Source organism: Vulpes lagopus, chromosome 1, assembly GCF_018345385.1.
Source record: "Vulpes lagopus strain Blue_001 chromosome 1, ASM1834538v1, whole genome shotgun sequence".
In the NCBI taxonomy this organism is placed as follows: Eukaryota; Metazoa; Chordata; class Mammalia; order Carnivora; family Canidae; genus Vulpes; species Vulpes lagopus.
Genome location: NC_054824.1, coordinates 143,729,732 through 143,749,690, shown reverse-complemented (window position 1 = coordinate 143,749,690; position 19,959 = coordinate 143,729,732). Strand labels below are relative to the sequence as shown.

General features: G+C 57.4%; 1 protein-coding gene across 6 annotated transcripts in view; it reads left to right on the top strand.

Moving 5' to 3' along the window:
- Positions 1 to 19,959, top strand: part of KCNN3 (potassium calcium-activated channel subfamily N member 3) — a 125,927-nt gene that overhangs the window by 5,031 nt on the left and 100,937 nt on the right. Inside the window, exon 1 of one of the 6 annotated variants that reach the window (XM_041760675.1) lies at positions 11,397 to 11,467. The exons of 4 other annotated variants lie outside the window; for them this stretch is intronic. The gene's annotated coding sequence lies outside the window, so the exon portion shown is untranslated. Of the gene's footprint in view, positions 1 to 11,396; positions 11,468 to 19,959 lie in introns of those variants that run through there. One more of the 6 variants, XM_041760665.1, reaches the window with a different exon arrangement.

Here is a 19,959-nt window from a genome sequence, read left to right as displayed (position 1 = left end):
AGCCTGAGTGATGGAGTCTCAGCTGTCCATGCCCTTGCCCTCCCTGGTCATGAGGACCTTGTGTGCAGAGGGGCAGAGCAGCAGGTGGGCTTGGTTAGGAGACTGGGCTGCACCTCCTGCCAGACCTGGGAGCCCTCTGGGGTAGGTGGGTGGCTGTCGGGACGACCTGATGTTTGGGAGGAGATACATCAGGGTACCCGTGTCAGTGGTTGTAATGTCAGCCACTGGCTCATGCCAGAGCATCTGCTTTCTGGAATTCTCTGCTTTCTTCCACGGAGAATGAAAGGGACTGACCCCATGTGGACTGTCCCTGAATGAGGACCTAGAGGACAGGGTTGCAGGAGGTGGGAGAGTCTGAGTGTCCTGAGGTCACACTGTCACCTGGAGTGTCCTGGCCCAGGGAGGGCAAGAGAGGCCCTGAGAGTGTGGAGGCCAGGTTGTGCTCCCATACCAGGTGCTGGTGACCCTGTTTACAACATTTGCGGATAGCCCACATGTGAGTCAAATGTGTGTAACTGCAGAGGGGCGATTCAGCAGTGCATGCTTGTCCTCGGTGCATCATCACCCTGTTTATAGTGGTCCAGGGTGCTTGCCGACACCCCTTCCTCCTGGCATGGCGTGGCCCTGGGTGTGTGGCCCCGGCGGGCTGATTGGGAGGCTGGGAGACTGCCTCGTGCGGCCCTTACTGGGCTTTCAGGGAGGGGCACTGGCTAGGCCATGGGCCAAAGATCTGCTTTGAAAAATAGAAGGTAAAGAAACATAAAATGAAAAGAAATTCGAGTCACCTCTGTAGAGACACTGCAGCCTGGCTAGAGCTGCAGAATCAGCAGAGAGCATTGGTTTTGTGGCCGTTATTTGTACCGCACGTTTGGGGGAGAATGTGTGATGGAGCCAGGGTGTGAGGGTGTCGGAGCTCAGTGCCAGTCAGCCCTGCCGCTCTGTCGGACCTGTTTTTCTCCTCTTTCTTTTAAAACCCCAAAAGGAGAGAGAGAAACAAGAAAATCAGCTATTCCTCTTTAAATAATGAGGGTGGGGTATTCTGAGACCACACTGTTCTCAGGAGCCACAGGGAGGAAGTTCTGTGCCTTTTCTTCTACTGAACAAAGTCCGGAGGAGGCTGATGGGTTCTGAGGGGCCCTGGGCACCCCCTGCCCCCCAGGAGCTCAGCTGGAGCTGCTGGAGGAGGGAAGTGGGGAGGAGGATTGGGGGGAAGGATGGCTGGCAGGTGGGGCAGGGGGAGGAGGGCAGGGGGGGAAGCACTGCCTGTGAGCACCAAGACAGGAGAGGGGCTGCTCTGCAGTGTGGGGGTGGGGGGGTGTCAAGGTTGTGGGAGGGGGCTTGCCCTGGGAGCGGGTGGGGTCTTATACCCTTGTCCCCTGTCCCCAGGCCAAGCTGCACTGTGAGCGGCTGGGGTGAGAACCTAACTCCCAGTGGAGGCCTCTTCCCTTTCCTGCTGCTGCCTGAGAAGCTGCTTGTGGTTCCTAGAAGAGGCAGATGGAGGCTGATGGGCTGGAGCCCCAGGATGCTGGATACTGGGCCAAATACTGAGGATGCTGGGCTAGGAGGGACTTTATCCAGGATGACAGGAAGGTGGGAGCCCATGCAGGTACCCCAAGTGCTGTGTCCTGGGAGGGGCCAGTGCAGGGTGCTGGGGTAGCCTGGGTCCAGGGCGAGATGGTACCCAGACCCAGGGGCAGTGCTGGAGGGCTGCCAATGCTGACCTGGGGCCCTGCTGGTGGCACTGGGGGGGATGGTGTCCAACGCCTTCAGCCTGCCTGATGCCTGCCCTCTGTAGCTGGCAGAACTCCCTCCTTCCATGGGGTGCCTCTCCTGCCCCTGTACTGGCTGCAGGGCTCCTCCTGGGGCAACCCGCTGGGCTCAGCACATAGGGCACATGTGGAATTTCCATGCTTGCCAATCCTTGCGACCCCAGCATGGCCACAGGGTTCCTGCAAGCAGCTGTGGCTCCCAGGTGGAAAGCTGAGCTGCAGAGGGGTGTGTGGTTGCACCCGCTGCCCCCTCAGGAGCAATGGTTCTAAAGCCAGAGCCTGAGTCTCTAGCGCCTGCTTGTTCCAAACCCTGCCATGGATGATTTGAATGAGGGAAGCTCTAAATGTTTCTCCGTCCCTGGTTCTAGAGTTTTCTTCTTCATCCACAAGTCCTCACTGCCTCCTTCCTGGTGTGAGGCTGTGTTTGGCTCTGTCAGGCATAATGTTAAAGACCTATCTGCTTCCCCTCTTGCTTCTGTCTTGCTGTGTGGCCATTGTCGAGGCCCTTTGTGGTTCCTTTGCCTCTCTGGGCCTCTGTTTCTTTGGATCAAAAATGACGGCAGGGCTTTCACTCATTTCCCCCCCACCCTGCTCCAGCACCCTCTGGCCTACCACATGTGTTTGCTGTACTGCAGAGACCACAGGCCGCAGTCCTCACGCTCTGTCTTGGGGAACGGGGGCAGGCCTGAACCCAGGTGCCACCCACATGGGTTGCCTGCAGCATCTGCTGATGGTGTTGGGGGCACGGAAGAGAGAGGCAGCACGTCGTGGTGTTGGGGGCTCCTTGTAGACAGTGGTTGCCCCCCGCAACTCCCCAGGATTAACCAGAATGGAATGGGAGGATTAAAGGCAGGGACCTTTCTGAGAGTGAGGACGTCAGACAGGAGTGGGGCCATGTGGCAGAGCAGTGGAAGGGGTCTGGAGCCAGGTCTCACCCTGGAGGTTCTCCGAAGGGTGTAGGGTGCTCGTGCCAAGGACGAGGGCACAAAGGCGATTTAAGGTTCAGTTGGTATCTATAGATTGCAGGAACTCAGCATCCCACATTAAAGACCCACTGCTTTTCTTTTCTGAGAGTTGATATGACCTGGCGCAGCCAAGCTGGCATGGTGGTCAGTTAAGGACGTGGGCTCTGGGTTTAGTTCAGACTCGGTGGCAATAGGGGGTGGGTCTCCTCTGGGCCTCTGAGGGAGTGTCTTGAATTTGAAGCCCATTTCTCAGACGTCAAGAGGGAATCAGAGCCTCTGGCTGCAGCCTAGCACCTGGCACAGAGTCAGGCACACGCTGAGCCTTGACATCTACCAGTTGTTGCTTTTAGGAGCCCACTGCTCAGAAGATTCTCTTGTTAACCCACAACCACCCAGGGGACCGTGGAGGGGCATGAGTGCACATGTCGCCCTCCACCCTGGAAGAGGCGAGCATATGTGGTTGGTGCTCCCTCCTCATCTAACCGATGGCCTCCCCTTGGATGACAGGCCACCCCATCATGGTCTGGATGGGTCCCCATGGGTGTGTCTAGACAAGCGAGGGGAAGCAGGATGTTCCCGGAAAGCAAGGCTGTAGTGATGGCTTGGCCTGGGCTTCTGGAGCCTTCTTGCCTCAGGGGACCTGGCTGTCCTAACTCATGGTCAGCAATCTGTGGCCTGGGCACAGCTAACTGGGTGTGTCCACACAAACAGGACAGGTGGAGAGAGAACAAAAATAAGCCCATGGAGTCAAGCCAGGCCAGAGACTGAGAGTCCAGGAGGAAGGTCAGGGGGATGCATGATGACTGGGCAGAATGAAGTGGAGAACATGGGGTGGCAGGGGCAGGGCCAGCCAGTAGGCTGTCCTGGGATAGAACCAGGGGGCCCAGGAAACTCGGGGGCTTTCTCATATGTCTTCAAGATGACAGGCTTTCCTTGGAGACATGTGATAGGGAATGCAGGGTAGTGGGGCTGCTGGACCAAGTCCTTTCTTGGCTTCCTGTGGCGGCCACTGGTAGCACTCCTAGCCTGGGTGGTGAGGGACATGCCAGGGGTCAGGGCCTGCCCTGTGTGGAGGACACTTCTTCTACAGGGCCTGCCTGGCTGCAAGGTAACGAGAGTTGTGTTCTGAGCAGAGCCGTGGTGGCACTAAATGAACAACATGCAAATGATGTGTGAAATAATATGCAAATTGGCATCTGTTGTGTTTGAGTCAGCTCATTGGGCATTTTCCTTAAGGGACAGGCATGATGTCAGTGTCAGATGAGCAGGAAAGCTGTCCTAAGGCCAGTCCCACAGGGGCTGAGCTGCTGACATCTACCCCTGAGAGCTCGCGGGCCCCAGACCTGCCAGTGGCATCTCTAGGAACCGTGCTTTGCTGAACTTATGGATAGAGAAACCCACAAAGGTGGGAGCCTGCCAGGGGCAGAAGGGAAGGAGTCCCTGTGTGCGGAGCCAGTCTGGTTGTGGGGGCCTGTAAGGCCAGTGGCGCCGGCACCCCAAGTCTCAATTTCCCGCTTGTGTGTGGAGGGAGGGCTGCTCGGCAGCCTGGCAAGAACTGAATGTGCTGTGGTGGGTAAGTGGCCAGCTGCTGGCAGGCACACCCCCGGGCTGCCAAGAAGGGGAGTCCTTCCCAGCGCCTTTGCCTGACTTGGCAACTGCCGGCGTCCACACAGGGATTTTGCAGAGCTCTTCTCCTTTTTAAGAAGATTCCTGATTTTCACAGATTGGGGCTTAGCCATTTTCTCACTTTTCTGGCTTCCACTGGGTCAGACGCTGGCTTGCTCTGCCAGGGTCCTCATAGCTCCTACACGTGGGAGCACTGGGAGTCACTGCCATAGGTGATGTCACCTTCCTCCAAGACGAGGGCTTGGGCTGCGTGTGTCAGTCAGTTGGGCTCCTGCCTTTGGAGGGGCTCAGAGCTGGTGGCCTGAAGGGGTGGCCTTCTCTAGGGGAGCTGGTGGCACACCTGGCCAGGCATGGAATCACACCTCTGCACTGAGCTGCCAGGTCCCATGGGCCCAGCAGGTGTGAGGAAGGCAGGGCAGTGGCTCGGAGAGGTTATGTGACTTGTTCAGGGCCACTCAGCATCGCGAGTGGCAAGTACAGCGGGAATCTGGGAAATCCAGGTGTTGTCCCACTGAACACGTCCACATGGTGGGCCATATGCCGGTTCTAGGCCTGTAAAAGTCTGTGTCCTTAAGAACGCGAGTCAGCCACAAGGGTCTCTCCTTGATGGGATGTGTGGCTCCCTGCAGACTCTTCCTAAGACAGCTCAGGCTTTTGACACAGACCAGGATTAGATCCTGACTGTCCTATTTAGCTGTGGGGCCTTGAGCAGGGGCCTCTTTGTCTGGAAATGGGACCATCGTCCCTGTGGCTAAGGGTGAGGATGGAGGATTGTGTGTGGCACAGACCTGGCCCCGGGGGCTCCGTGGTCCATGCCCATCTCCAAGGCTTTTCCTCCCAGAGCCCAGTGGCCATGGGATCCCAGGGGCTCCTTCAGCAGGTTCTGTGACTCCTGCCCGTCTGGCTCTGGGCAGGACCTAATGTTTTCCCTGTTCCTAGGGGGATGATGGTGCTGAGCTGGGCGGGACAGCGTCTGGCACAAGACACTGACTGTCTGCCAGCGAGGGAGGATCCGTCATGCGTGAGATGACACAGGGGCAGGGTGGAGGTGGGGCTGTGAGGGTGTCCTCCGTGGGTGGACAGGTCGTATATAATGCTCCTGTCCTCAGCTGCTGGGAGAAGGCACTATTTGCATAAAATGGAAATGTCTTCGCCTTCCATAAAAGTGGCTTCAGAGCAACAGGGAATCTTATTCAGGAGTGAAGATAAGGATAGATCGGGGAGAAGAAAGTGAACGTGACCAAGGGCGTCCCTCATCTGCACGGGTGTCCCTGCCTGAGGCTCAGAGAAGTCAGGGAGTGTGCCCAGGGCCTCACAGCATGGAGGAGCGGAGTTGTGATTTGAACCCAGGCATGTCCCCAAAGCCTGTGCCTTCTGTGGCCATCTCCTGGCCTGGCCCTTTGAAGCCCCAGAGCTGTACTTGCTCCTTGAAGCTGCCCACCCAGCCCGTCAATCCCCTTACTCTGCCTGCCTTGTGGCCTCAGCAGGGGATTGGAGTTCCGTGGGGTGGGAGGGCTGCAGAGGTTTGTGGGTCCTCCAGGAAGCTCGGTGTGCAAAATGACGGGCTGGGCTCTGGGCGGAGGTCCCCTGAGGCTCCATGGGGTCAGCCAGGCTGCCACAGCCTTGTATGAGGTGTTCTTGCCCTTGCCCTGCAGGATCCTGACTACGCAACCCCGGTGAGAAAATCAGCCTCCAGCCCTGTGACCCCGGACATCACAGTTCTGCCCCCAGCTTCGCAGGGATGTGGGGATGCAGGCACACGGTCACATGGGGACAGGCTGTCCGTGCCTGCTGCTGCCCTTGTAGTTTGCCCCAGTATCACCTGAAGACTCCACTCACAGATGTACCCACCCAAACCCAAAGGACCAGCCTTAGCCCTGACCGTGTGCCCCGGCTGCTGCCGGGCCATGAAGCCTATCCTACAGTGACCCCTCCCCACGGTGGGTCCTGCCTGCATCACCCTGGGGACCCACCCACTCCACCTCCTCAGCACCTCTCTGCTCAGGAGGTTGGCAGGTGCCAGGTGCCCTGCTTTGCTCTGGGGTCCAACACCGAGTGAGACTTGGGCTCGTGTGGAAGAGGTGACCGCATTGAGGGGACAGAAGCGGGCACATGCAGCCCGGTTCTGACCTACAGCTGGAGGCTGGGGCTTCCACTCACCCAACTCCCTCTCTGTCCAGATCCCTGCCTGTTCCCCCTCTGTCCATGTCCTTGCCTGTCCCCCCTCTGTCCACATCCTTGCCTATACCCCCCTCTGTCCATGTCCTTGCTTGTCCCCTGTCTCTGTCCGTGCCTGGCGTCCACCCCCAGCCAGCTCTGCTGCTCCCACACCCCCAGGAGAGCCCAGCCTTGGCCTCTGCAAACACAGCTGATTTGGGTCCAGATCCGGCCTCCGTCACTTACTGCCTGAGTGGCGTGGGGTGAGCAGCCTTAATGCTTCTGTTCTGTCTCCTTGGGGGTTAATGATAACCCTATTTCCAGGGCAGCTGTGGGGGTTGAACCAGCCACTGCTGCGGGCAAAGCATGTGATGCAGTTCTCGGCTCATGCTGAGCACGGCAGAGATGCAGGTGCAGAGTGAGGCCTTGGACTAGGGTGTGGAGGCTTGGCTTCTGGCCTCAGTTTTGTCATCTGGAAAATGGGAGAAGTGAGGTTGTGGATGGAAGAGCTCCCCCAGGAGGGAGGCGAGGGCCAGAGGGGGCCAGGGCGTCAGGGTGGGGGGCGGCTGGGGAGGGTTAGCCTCTTGTCCTGGGAGGAGAGACTGCCCAGGCATTGAGGCTAAGTGGGTTTCGTCACACTCAGGCCCTTCTGGCCAGCCTCCCTCCCCGCAGGCCAGCCCTTGGCATGTGGCCTGTGCACTCCTGAGCCCTCCTAGCAGCAGGGATTTAATTACTATAATGTAAGTAGCTGTGGCTTGAGGCCTTTTGGCGGAAGGGAAACAGATTTGTCTTCTTCTCACTGGGAGAATAAAAATCGATGGGAAGGAAAGGAAATGTCCCTTCCCCTAAAGTATCCAAGGCTGCCACTGGGCAGCTTTCCTGGGGGCATGGGGAGGAGGTGCTGTGTCCGATGGAAAGACCCTTGGTACTTGCTTTTGCCTTCCATGTTGTGACTCAGTGAGGCTGCCTCTGTTTCCCCAGTGATCATGGTGACAGGCCAACCTACCATACAAGTGCCCACTATGTGCCTGGCACTGCCCCTGAGGCATTTCTAGCTGTGTAGAGAGCCCAGGCGGGAAAGTCAGTGACTGCCAACGGTTTGTAGGACATCTATTATGACCCACGTTTTTCAAGGTACTGCCAGGATCATAGGAAGAATCCCGGCAGACAGAAACCCCAGCCCCCAGGACAGGGTTGCAGGTACACCTGACACTAACTGTGATGCTGTTATACACTCTGCTGGAAGATATTAAATGCTATCAAGAGAAACAAAGCTAGGTGGGAAGGCAGGGGAGGGTCCTGATTTTGACCACATTGCTGGGCAAGAGCTCCCGGGAGGTGGCATGTGTTGAAGGGTCATGGGGAGGTGATGGAGAAGGAAGTAGGGGAGGGGGGGCCGGGTTGGAAGGTGCTGGAAGATGCCAGCATCCCCGGTGGCTCTGCCCCAACACATGGAATGCATGCGCGGGGCCTTATGTTCCCAAGAAGTGAGAGTGTTAATATGGAAGTGAAAAGAGAGATGTGAAATTTCTGTTAATGATATTTTTTATTGAACCCAATATAGTAAAAATATTCCATTTCAACATGTCTTCAATGGAGGGAATTATGGAGAGCTTACATTCTGTTTTTCATACTGAGTCCTTGAAAACCAGTGTGCACCTTACGGCACCCCACAGTCAGATACCAGATCTTCAGTGGAAATACCAGATCAGTGTTAGGGTTCAGAATTTGTGGTGAAAGAAGCAGACTCACGCGCCTGAGCGGTTGCAGATATATCTAAAAGTTTTCCAATAAGTACATGGATTATCAATTTTTAAAATATTTTTTTTGATTTGGAGAGAGAGAGAGAGAGAGAGAGAGAGAGAGCATGCAAACAGGGGAAGGGGCAGAGGGAGAGACTCCCAAGCAGACCCCCTGCCGAGTGGGGAGCCCAATGTCATGACAGGTACCCCCAACTATCAATTTTTAAATGTAAATTATTGGAAATGAAATACATGTAAAAATCCTGTTGTACTGTCTACATTGCAGGGCCGGTGGTCACGTAGCCAGTGCCCACTGTATTGGGCAATGAGGTCTCAGGCTTCAAGAGTCTGTAAGGCCAACTCACTAAGGGTGCATGGAAGGCACTGTGGGCTCTGTGGGGTGTTTGAGGAATCCGGCTTTTACTGGATGAAGCAGTTGGAGGCCTCTGAGGGGAGTCACAAGGTCTAACTTAAGTTTTATTTATTTTTATTTTTTATTTTTTAAAGATTTTATTTATTCATAGAGACAGAGAAAGAGAGAGAGAGGCAGAGACACAGGCAGAAGCAGAATCAGGTTCCGTGCAGGGAGCCTGACGTAGGACTCGATACCCCGACTCCAGGATCACACCCTGGGCTGAAGGCAGGCACTCAACTGCTGAGCCACCCAGGTATCCCCCAGCAACTTAGGTTTTATTTTTAATTTTTATTTTTTTTTAAAATTTTATTTATTTATGATAGGCACACAGTGAGAGAGAGAAGCAGAGACATAGGCAGAGGGAGAAGCAGGCTCCATGCACCGGGAGCCCGACGTGGGATTCGATCCCGGGTCTCCAGGATCGCGCCCCGGGCCAAAGGCAGGCGCCAAACCGCTGCGCCACCCAGGGATCCCTAATTTTTAATTTTTTAATGAAGTATTTTCTTATTTTGTGCTGTATTTATTTATTTATTTTTAAATTTATTTATTCATGATAGACACACACACACACACACACACAGAGGCAGAAGCAGGCTCCATGCAGGGAGCCTGATGTGGGACTCCATCCCGGGACTCCAGGATCACGCCCTAGGCCAAAGGCAGGCATTAAACCACTGAGCCAACGGACCCCTGGAGCATTTTTTTTTTTTTTTAATTTCCCTGTTCTATATAAAAACAAACTACCACCTGCAAGTAAATAAAATAAAAATTTTATAACATGGTAAAAAAAACAAAACAAAAACAAAAACAAAAAAAACCACTGAGCCACCCAGGGATCCCCGCAACTTAGGTTTTAATAGGACCTCTCTGGCTGCAGAGTTGGGAAGGAGTGTTGGGGCCAAGGAGCCCCAGTAAGCTGACTGGCCAGGTGAGGGCTGGGTGGTTGGGCCTGGAGGGGCATGGTGGGACAGTGACTAGTGGTTAGATACTTGGGATACTAGGGAGGACGTCATCCCTGGCAGACAGATGTGGGGTGATAGTGCTGGGGAGGTGGGGAGGGAAGGCAGGAGTTGGGAGGATGCCGAGTGAGTGCGAGGATGGGGTTTCCATTACCCAGCATGGAGAAGACTGTGGGAGAGAGTTCTGGGGGGAAGGTGGAATTCGGGGTTGGACTGTGGTGGAGGTGTGTTGGGGGTAGCATGTGCCCCAGGGACAGTGGGAGGTCAGCGGACAGTGCCTGGGGCATGGGAGGCTCTGCCCAGGCCCCTGCCCTGATGGATTGCCACCCCCCTCACCCCCCACTGCCTCCATTCTAGAGGACAGTTTGTGGCATCTCTGCCTCCAGCACCACCAGGCTCATTCCTCCGACGCCACTGGAGGTTGCCGAGGTCTTTCTGGGTCAGAGCCGCATTTTAGGGTCAGGTTTTCCTGCTCCAGGCTGACTCCAGAGCAGGTGGATGAATGAGGGTTGAAAGCTCCCCCAGCATGACTGGGAGGCCTGACTTTATGAGCAGTTACCGAAACAATACAAAACCCTAGAGACCTGTGTTCCTAATTTCCCAGCGTGTCCATGCTGGGCGTGGGGCAGGAGCAAGGGGAGGCGGTGCCAGCTCCCCAGGGTCTGCCAGCCTCATGCTCGCCCGCTGCATAGCTGAGGGTCCAGGGCTCAGCAGTCACGCCTGGCCCCTCATGGCCAGGAGGGGAGGCAGGAAAGGGCCCATGATGAGGGGCTCCATCTGTCTCCTGATGTTGGTTCCTGGGCCTGGAGGGCACGTGTCTCGGGACCTGTGGACCATGGCCCCTGGTTCTGACAGCCCAGGCCCGCAGGCCAGATCTGCATGTTGACCCTCACTGGCCATGGCACTTTGGTGATTTAATGTTTGAGCCCACTTGCCCGTCTGGTGAAGGGTGTGGTGGTGCCTGCTGTGCAGTTTTGCGAATTGGTGTTAATGCAGGGGCTTGGCCCAGTGACTGGACACTTAGTCAGCTGGCTCATGGCACCTGTGGATTCCCCTTCTTTGTCCCTGGGCCCAAGGATGGCCTGTGGGCAGGGGGGGATGGAGCAGAGGAGGCCATCTGATGTGGTGCAAGAAAGGCGGAGAGAGAATATGGGGATCCCCGCACCGTGACACCGGGGACCTGACTCTGTGCCTCTAGATCAGGGCTTCTCAGCTGGGGCGACTCTGGTCCACAGGGGAACACTTAGCGATGCCCACCCACATTGCTGGCCCTCACAGGAGGCCGATGTTGTGGAGGGGGGGTGCCGGTGCTGGTACACAGCCCGCAGGGCATTCCCAGTGTGAAGAATCACCTGGCCCCCAGTGTCCCTGAGGTTGGGAGACCCTGTGCTGGAGGACTCACCGTCACAGGCACTCGGGTAAGTAAGAGCTGGTCAGTGCTTTCTCAGCCCAGCTCCCCCGCTTTGCTCAGGAGCAGCCCTTGTCACCAGTCTCTGGGCCAGGAGTGCAAGGCCTAGGTCAAGACCGGACTTGGACATTTCCTTGTTTCTCTGGTCTGTGTCTGCCTCCCTGCTGGGCTAGTTGGTCTGTCAGTCATTGGTGATCCGTGATGTGTGGCACCATCTCTGCAGCCACTCAAGGCCTGGGGGCTGCCCAGGGGGCTGTGCCCTGCTGACAGTGACAGCCAGTGGGATCCTAGACTTTCTATTGCAGCCCTGATGAGACTTCTGGGGGAGGGAGAGCCCAGGACACCCTCTGCCCCTGCAAGGTCACCCACCTGGTGCCCTCCCAGATCTGTCCCATCTGGCCTCTTACACTGTGTCTCCTGGAACAGGTAGAGCTGGTCTCCAAGTGGGGGAGATGGGATTTTTAGGACAATGCAGGACTGTTCTTTCTGCTGCGTGAGTGGGGACAGAACTGGGTGAGCAGCAGTGGGTGTGGACCCCCCCTGTTTCCTGGCAGGGGGAACAGCTGAGTGTGCCAGCCTGGGCATTGCTAGGATCCATCTGGGGTGAGTGGGCCAGAGTTCCTCAGTGGCCACCTCAGGAACTCAGTGTTTGTTCTGAGCTCAAGACTGGCCCTGGGGATGACAGGACCCACTGTTGGCGAAGGGTCTACACCAGGGTGCTGAGGCTCTGAGGATACTCTGTTGGACAGATGTTCGCTGATGCCTCTTCTCTGCTAGGCGCTGGCCTGGAATTGGGGGGCACGGAGGTGGACAATTCATGGTAGAGAGGGGTCAGGCTGCCACCTGTCCTGGGGTGAAGCAGCCTGGGGCAGGTGCAGCATGGTGTTGAGGGCACGCCTGTGACTCTTCATGTCTGGAGGCTTCTCGTAGGAGGTAACACTGGGAGGAGGTTGCACTGGCCTGTGAAGGATGGTAGGGCTTTGTGAGGCAAAAGAGAAGAGTGTTCCAAGCTGAAAGGACTGTCTGGCCAAGGCCCAAGGTTGGACAGTGCCAGGTGTTCTCAGGGAGAGATGGAGGAGAAAGGCTTTCCTGGAAGTGTTGAGAACACAAGATGGTCATGGGGGCCTTGCCAGGCAGGGCAAGAGTTGGCATTTGGGTATAAGGACACAGAGGGATGGGAGGCCTGTGAGCAGTGCAGCGGTCAGGCCACTGCAGGGGCCAAGTTGTGGGGAGGTTGAGGCAGGGAGGCTGGCTGGAAGGGTATTGTGGTAGTGCCAGAGAAGGGGGGGAGAGAGGGGTGCGGTGGGCGCCAGTCGTGTCTGCCCTGGGTAGCCAGGCTGTGTGTGAGGGTTGAGGCTGGGCCTGTGGTCTGACTCCCTCCCTGCTCTGCCCAAAGCCCGGCCTTTTCTTGGAGGAGCTGTGAGGCCCCCGCAGCCTGCCTGACCCAGAGATTGGCTACGCCAGCTCAGGGCCCCTCAGGATGGGGTCACTCCTCTCCTGCTGGTGTGCAGAGACCGGGAGGAGTCCCAGCAGGCTGTGTGTCGGAGCCGGCTCTGGTGCTGGTGGGCCAGCCGCCAGTCCCCCTGAAGCTCAGTCTCCGTGTGTGAACTGCGGTCGGATGCTTGGCCAACAGGGGGGCTGTGTGAGGGAGTTAATGAGAACATAGGTGAGCTGTTCTTCACTCCCCCAATGAGCAGTTATCTTTTCCTGATGAGAACGGCTGGGGGGTGGGGGGTAGGGGGTGACTGGGGCAGGGCCCTGCTGCCTTTTGAAGAGACAGAGATTGGGAAGTGGTGGCGATACTGAGTTTGGGCATGGATGTGTTGGCTTTGAGGGGCTCGGGCTCCCAGGAGAATGCCCTGTGGGCGTCCGGCCACACTAGAGTCTTCCACTAGTGTGTTCATATGACTGACTGACCCTTCCTAGGTCCCCAGGACACCCAGCGTGCTCTCAGGAGTGAGGGCAGTGTGGCAGCCCAGCCTCGGTCCAGAGGTTGCCTCAGCTCAGGCTCCAGAGGGGCAGGAGGCCTGGATTTGGGATCCATGACCTATATTCCTGCTGGCTCTGCCCCTTTCTATCAGGAGGATCGGGGCAGGTGCCTGGGTTCCTTGAAGGGCAGTGTCTCTTATGAGGTGAGGGGTGTGGGTCCCCCCAGTGCCAGGCACTGAGGGGGCTCTGGGCATATGTCTGTGAAGGGATGAAAGAGGGGAGGCAGGTGGGCAAGGCGAGCCCAGGCACAGGGCAGGCAGTGAGGGTATCTGCCTCAGTAGCTATGTGTGTGGGCAGTTGTGGGGTTGGGGCTGGGGCTGGGGGCTGCTGTGGTGCCTGCCTCATGGCCCCGCGACGGGTCTAAATAGATAGGCAGCACTAGGGACAGCAGAGCATCTAACTTACACACATCTCTTCTCTGTTAGCACAGTAAGCTGATGGGAGAATTGCCCCGAAGGGCTCTCTGCAGAGAGCTGGGCTTCCTCTCAGGTCTGTGGCCTGGCAAGCCCTCCTCGGCCGCCTCTCCACCTGGTGCCTGGCTGTATGTGGAGAGGTAGCTGCCACCTGCAGGCAGGGGTGCCCGGGGTGGGGTGGGACTGCGGTCTGCTTGGGGGGCGACACAAGGGGCACGTTGTATGCAGAGAGTGTAGAAAAATAAATACAACTGAGTAAAAAAGTCAGTCTGCTTCTCATTATCAGCCTGCAGCAGCTCTTCTCAGTAAGTCTGAGATAAGATTCTCCTGAGCAGGTGCTAACCCTGGGCCTGGGGTGTGGAGAGGTCTTTCCCGTAGTGGAGGCAACAGGGGATGTGGGGAGGGACCTTTTAGGCTTGCGGAGCCTGGGGGTCTGAGGCCGGAGACCCTTACAGGGAAGGGGAAAGAGGGCAGGGTAGGGGTGAGGCATGTGGGTAGTGGCTGTGGAGGCTTGGCCAGGCCCTTAGGATGTGGGCAGGAAGAGGGCATGTCCTGTGTTGGCAGACTGGCCCTCCCCTTCCAGAAGGAAAGCCCTTGGCCTGGGGGGCTGGTGTGGGGGGCTCCCCAGGGTGCATGGTACGAGATGGACTGTGATTCACATTTCTCCACGTTGCATGGCAAGGATGTGCATGAGGATCAAAACGAGCATTTTCAGGGTTTTATTACTGAGATTGAAGCAGGTGGTGGGAGGGCCCACATGGAGGATTGTGGGAGCATCTCTCTCTGGGCTGGAAGGCTCAGCAGTGGCCAAGGCGGGCAGTGTACCCGGGGCTCGGTGAGGCTCTGTGCCCAGGATGGCGTTTTGGGCCCCCTTCCCACCTGACCCCTTGGAGGGCTATTTGCCCGAGGACAGCAAGGTCCAGGCCTGCTCTGGAGCCAGACACCTGTGGTCGGCTGTCTGTGAAGGGATGAGTGCTTGTCAGCACAGGCCTCGGTGTACCTGGGTGGGGACCCCCAAAGGCAGGGGAACAGAGACCTTGGGAAGTCTGGGGGTGGCATCCCTCTTGTGATCTGCTCCCCAAGGCAGGTGCGTCTGCTTCCAACCAGGGGCGGGCTGGCATGTGGCTGGGCTGAGCCCTGGGGAGCCCTGGGGCCCTTCCCGGAAGCTAGGGGCACATGGCGGCGTCAGTGGGATGTGGGGTGTTGGCAGGGCGCAATGCCAGAAGGAGCAGGCAGTTTTTGTCTGGGTGTGTGTCAACCCTGAACAGCTGGTTCTGACCACCAGGAGGATTCCCAGGTACAGTCTGGGCCTGATGGGGAGAGTGGGGACAGTGCCGAGGCTGACCCGTGACGCCTGCCCTGGGCACGGAGAGCTCTTTGCCTGCCAGCCCTGACTACGCTGTGGTGGAAGGCATGTGAGGACCCACGCTTGATGCCCTGTGGGCAGCTTGCTGCCCTCTGCCCTGGGGCCTCATCTCTATTTTTTTTTAAATTTTTATTTATTTACAATAGTCACACACACAGAGAGAGAGAGAGAGAGAGAGGCAGAGACATAGGCAGAGGGAGAAGCAGGCTCCATGCACCGGGAACTCAATGTGGGATTCGATCCCGGGTCTCCAGTATCGTGCCCTGAGCCAAAGGCAGGCGCTAAACCGCTGTGCCACCCAGGGATCCCGGGCCTCATCTCTAGAATGAGGCTAAGGATGTTGCCTTCCGACGGGACTGGCTTATTGTGGGGCCAAGGGAGGGGGGGTGAGAACACTTCGAACAATATGAGAAGCTACAAGCATGGACAGAGGACCTCGGACCCGCCAGCCAGGGACCCAGAGTGCCCTGAAGGTGTCCTGCCTGCAGCCTCTGCCTCCACTGACCCCTAGGGACTGGCCTGCCTGCTACCAGGCTCTCCCCACCTCGGCCAACTGCCCCCACACAGCACGTCCCAGGGTCCTGTCACCTGCACTGTCCCTGACCCAACATTCTGGGACTATCTTTGTGTTGAATGAGGAAAGGACAGGAGATGACTCTCCTCTTGGGTCTTACTCTCCATTAAAGAGAAAAAAATTGCTTTATGAAGTCTTGTCAGAACACGTTTAATAACGCATGGATCACGCAAACCTGTGCAGTCCCCAGGGTTCATCCTGGGGGGCCTGGAGGAGTGTGTGGGGTGCCTCCTCTCTCCTGGCCAGCCTTGCTGGCCTACTGTCTGACCCCTGCCATCGGCTGAGAGCTGCCTTCGTCTGGGAGCTGACCTCACAGGTGGAACTGGGAGTCCTCAATGGCCATGGCGCTTGAGAGCGTGTCTGTCTTATGGGGAGCCATCTGGAATGTCCTTAGGTGCCACAGGAAGTGTGGCCTCCCCGGCTGCCCTCTGCCCACTCCGGGCATTGCTTGCCAGGATCTCAGCCTCTGGCTGCCAAGCAGGCCCCACGCTCTGCAGGTCCCTCCCTGCCTCCCTGGCCCCTCACCTACTGAGAGCTTCCGACCTCATGGGGGCTGAGGTTGAGAGAAGGGAGTGTGAGGCCTGATGCCTGGAAAGCTGGGGACACGTCTCTGTACAAGGGGGGGGAGCAGTGGGCTGCATGGTGGCTGCAGGGGTGAGCCCAGGTCTGGGGGAGGCATCCAACCCCATGGAGGCTGAGCGGACCACCAGGACTGCAGGTGGGTAGGCAGGCCTTCAGTGGAGTTCCTCCTGGAGATTGGGGGCCGCGCTGAAGGCCAGGACTCACGGGGGCTGTGGATGGTTCAGATGGAGCAGCATGCAGGGCTGTTGGTTACTGAGCCCCCCGCCCCCAAGGGCAGGCCCCGTGCTGAGCCACTTGACACACGCATCTCATTCCATGTTCATGGCACTTTGTGAGGCTAGTGCTCAAAAGTATACATCTGTGAGTGTAGGCTTGGTGTCCCTGCTCCCGAGTAGCCAGGTGGGGCTAAGCCAGACCTCCTGACCATCATGCTTTGTGCCTCTGCTGACACCAACCCAGGCCCTTAGCTCAAGGGTCTTATGGTAACAGGGGTGAGAACAGATGGTGTGTGAGGTGATGGTGGGTGAGGGAGGTGTGGACCAGGAACAAGGTAATTACGGGAGGGCAGGAAGGCTCACAGAGGGGTGGCCCTGACCATCCCCCAGGCCAGATTCTGTGTGGCACCTGGGAAGACACCAGCATGGGCTTTCATGAGGCTTTCATGGTCTTTCATGGGCTTTCATGCTGGTGTCAGCTCCATCCTGTCCTCCTCGAGGGGTGGTCCTGGGTGGGGTACTGGTCCTGCTCCAGGGGTTGTGGTTGGGATGGGCAGGTGTGGCAGGTGTGGCTGTGATTTCAGAAGCTAGGAGATGAGCCCACTGACATCTCCAGCCTGGCCAGGCTCCCTGTGTGTTCCCACACCCACACTTGCTCAGACCCAAGGGTAGGAGGTCTGGGGTTCAGAGAGGGGAAGGGACTCACTGCCACATGTGGACTTCTGAGTGTTTCCCTTGTGCCTCACCATGCTCTCAGGGTCCTCTCAGGCCAGGGCTTTGTTTTGGAGAGAACTGAAATGGGGTCATCAGAGGAGGAAGGCACCAAGCTCACAGGGTTCTTGTCTGGGGGTGCTTGGATAGGTGTGGGGGGGGCCAAGTGGGAGAGCAGGACCTGGTAGATCAAAAAGATTTTTCTGGGACTCACAGGTGTGGACCGGGATGCTGACCCCATGGCTTCTGTGCAGTATGACTAGAGGCAAGGACTTGGCTGCTCTGAGGATCGGTTTCCTTGGTCACAATAGCACATACCTCGGTGATTCCCAAACTTTGCTACATTTTGGGATCACCTGGGGATCTCTAAGCTGCTGCCACCTGGCTCCCGGCTCCTGCCCCCTGCTGTCAAAGGCCCACGGGCCACCCAGGTGTCAGGGTCTTTAGAAACTCCCCAGGGGACACCGATGATCAGCACAGTTTGGAGCCGCCATCATGGGTCTGTGGGATGAAGGGGGGACCTGGGCTGGGGACTTGGGCAGGGTGTCCATGGGGACACAGTGCCAGAAGGGTCTGGGCGGCTTGAGGCTCTGCAGACCTGAGCTGTCCGGTGGAGGTCGTGCGTCGGCTGGGCTGACCTGCAGGAGGAGAGGGTTCTGCCGCCAGTCTGGGGTCTTTCTCCCTCAGGCAGTCGCTCCTCGCTCATTTTCCTTGAATGACAGAGATTAGATTTAGCAGATGGGTGCAATGAGGGGAAACAAGAAGGGGTCCCCGCTCCAGGCAGGGGGCTGGGTAGCTTTCTGTGAGTCATACACCACTTTTCCACTTTCTCCTCCATCCACAAATCCTTCCTGGGCAAAGGTCTTTGACTTCTTTTTACTGCCCCCAAAACACAGTGGATCTTCTAATAGCACAGGCTCTTTGGATCTCTAACCAGCCGGTCACCAAATCCTACCCAAAGTGTACTCAGAACAGATGCCTTTAATAAAATATATTACCTTTAAGCCAGTGTAAACCTGTGGAATTTGTACATTTCTTTTAGAGCATCTCTACAAATTTTACAGTATTGAAATCGCCACCCAGTGACCTTTTGGGAAATACTAGATAAATTACAAGAGACAAATAGATAAACCAAACAGGGAAGTACAGTTTCTAATGCTGGTCCTGCTCGGTTCTTAAGCTGCGTCTAGAAACCCCCGACTACCCAGGAGCCCTCCACAGCCTCTGCCGGTGCTGGCAGGAGCAGGTGGCCGCTGACAGGTCTGTGAGGCAGCTCCAGACGGCTCCCTGCTCCGAGTCCTGTCTGCTTCTGTTCTCCATCAGCCCAAACACTTCCTCTGGTAGCCAGGGCCCTGCAAATGCTCTCGGGGTGGTCAGGACTGCTTTGTCTGCTGTGGGTCTGCCCCGGGCATGTGGCCAGGACCCCTTGGCCTTGTAGGTGACAGCTGAGCCTGGCTGAGCCCAGTGACCCTCCGTGGAACATTCTTGAGGTCTGGGCCAGCCCTCGGTCGCCCATGTGTGGACTGCCCACTTTGTGTGCATCCTTCCCCCTGCGGGTTAGGTCCTGGGACCCTCTTGCCCATGGGGCACCTTGCTCCCTACCAGCTGGCGACCGTCAGGTGTAATATCCTATTCATACTCTGGGTGGGGAAAAGAAATTTTGAAGGGAAATGATCTATAAAACCACATCTCTGAGAGCATGGGGGTCTTCCGGGGACTCACTGCTCCTTCCCATCATGGGAGCTGCTCATCTTGCAAGTGCACACGCAGAGCCTTGGATGGGGTGGGGGCAGTGGGCAATGCATCACCCTGCTTCCCCAGGGCTGCTAATTGCACTTCCTTGCTGGCAGCGGCCATGTGTGGATAGGCTCATTTCACGGGTAGGTGAGCTCAGTGGCCAGCTCAGCTGTGTTGCTGTCGCCATTCTGTGACCTGCACCTACATTGACCAGAGGCACTGCCCACGTCTGCGGGGCCTCTGCTGCCATATTCCCCACACAGACCCCACCACACCGACCCTTGGCTGTGGTCCAAGACCCCTCATGTTAGGGGAGGAAGTGAGGGGAGAAAGAAAATTGGGGGTTGAAGGGTGTCCTGAGGCTACAGGCCCTTCTGTAGGTGGGCAGCTCTGTTAGGAACGGAAAGAAGCCCTTCCCATGCTGCCCAGGGGCTACTCAGATCTCCATGACTATCAACTCCACGTGCATTAATGGAGGTTTTTCTCACATATGGGGCAGGTTGCTAGGTGCTAAGGGTTGAGGAGAAGCCCCAGGATGACCTGGTTCCTACACTCCAGGAGCTCAGAGCCTGGTAAACAGACTGCACTCTGATGCTCTCCTGGGGGGCTGCCACTCTGCTCCAGCTCCCAGTGGAGGAAGCAGAGGGCCACTGTGGGGGCTGCTGGCAGCCACAGGCCCACAGATGGGTCTGGTATGCTGCCTGCGGAACATCGGGCCAGGAGGGCTGTGCTGTGAGCGGGGTTGGGCGGTGAGCAGGTGCCTTGCTTGGGGGTCCGGCTCAATCCTGCAGACCCTGGAGCCCCAGGGGGATTTAGGCCATTGGGAGGCACACTTTGCACCTTCTGTGACCTGGGGTGGAATCCACATGGCTTTCAGGAGTGCAGGGTGAGGGTCCATGTTCGGACCCACAGCTGGCTGATTGCACCAATCCGGGCTCATCTGATGGGCAGACCATAGCACTGACGTCCTCCAGACCTGAGACCACCACTCCATGAGGCCCCCACACCCTCTATTCCCTACTTGTTTGTGCACCTCTGGCCACCTGACCCATGTTTCCAGCTATCCCCCCACGTTCACAGCTGGTGGCAGCTGGAGGGAGCAGGGTGAGTTCCTCAGGAAGGATGTGTCCTCCTGACCCTGGGGCTCAGGCTGCCTGGCCTCCTCCAGCCCTGCAGGAACGCCCACCTGGCTCAGCCCAAGGCCAGCCGGGCCCCATCAGGGAGACAAGTCTCCTGGGGCCCCCTGTCTCCCTGACCCCAAGTGACACAAACAGCTAACGTGGAGTGGCTGCCTGGAGGTGTGGACACTGCTGCTTCTCTGTGCTAATGGG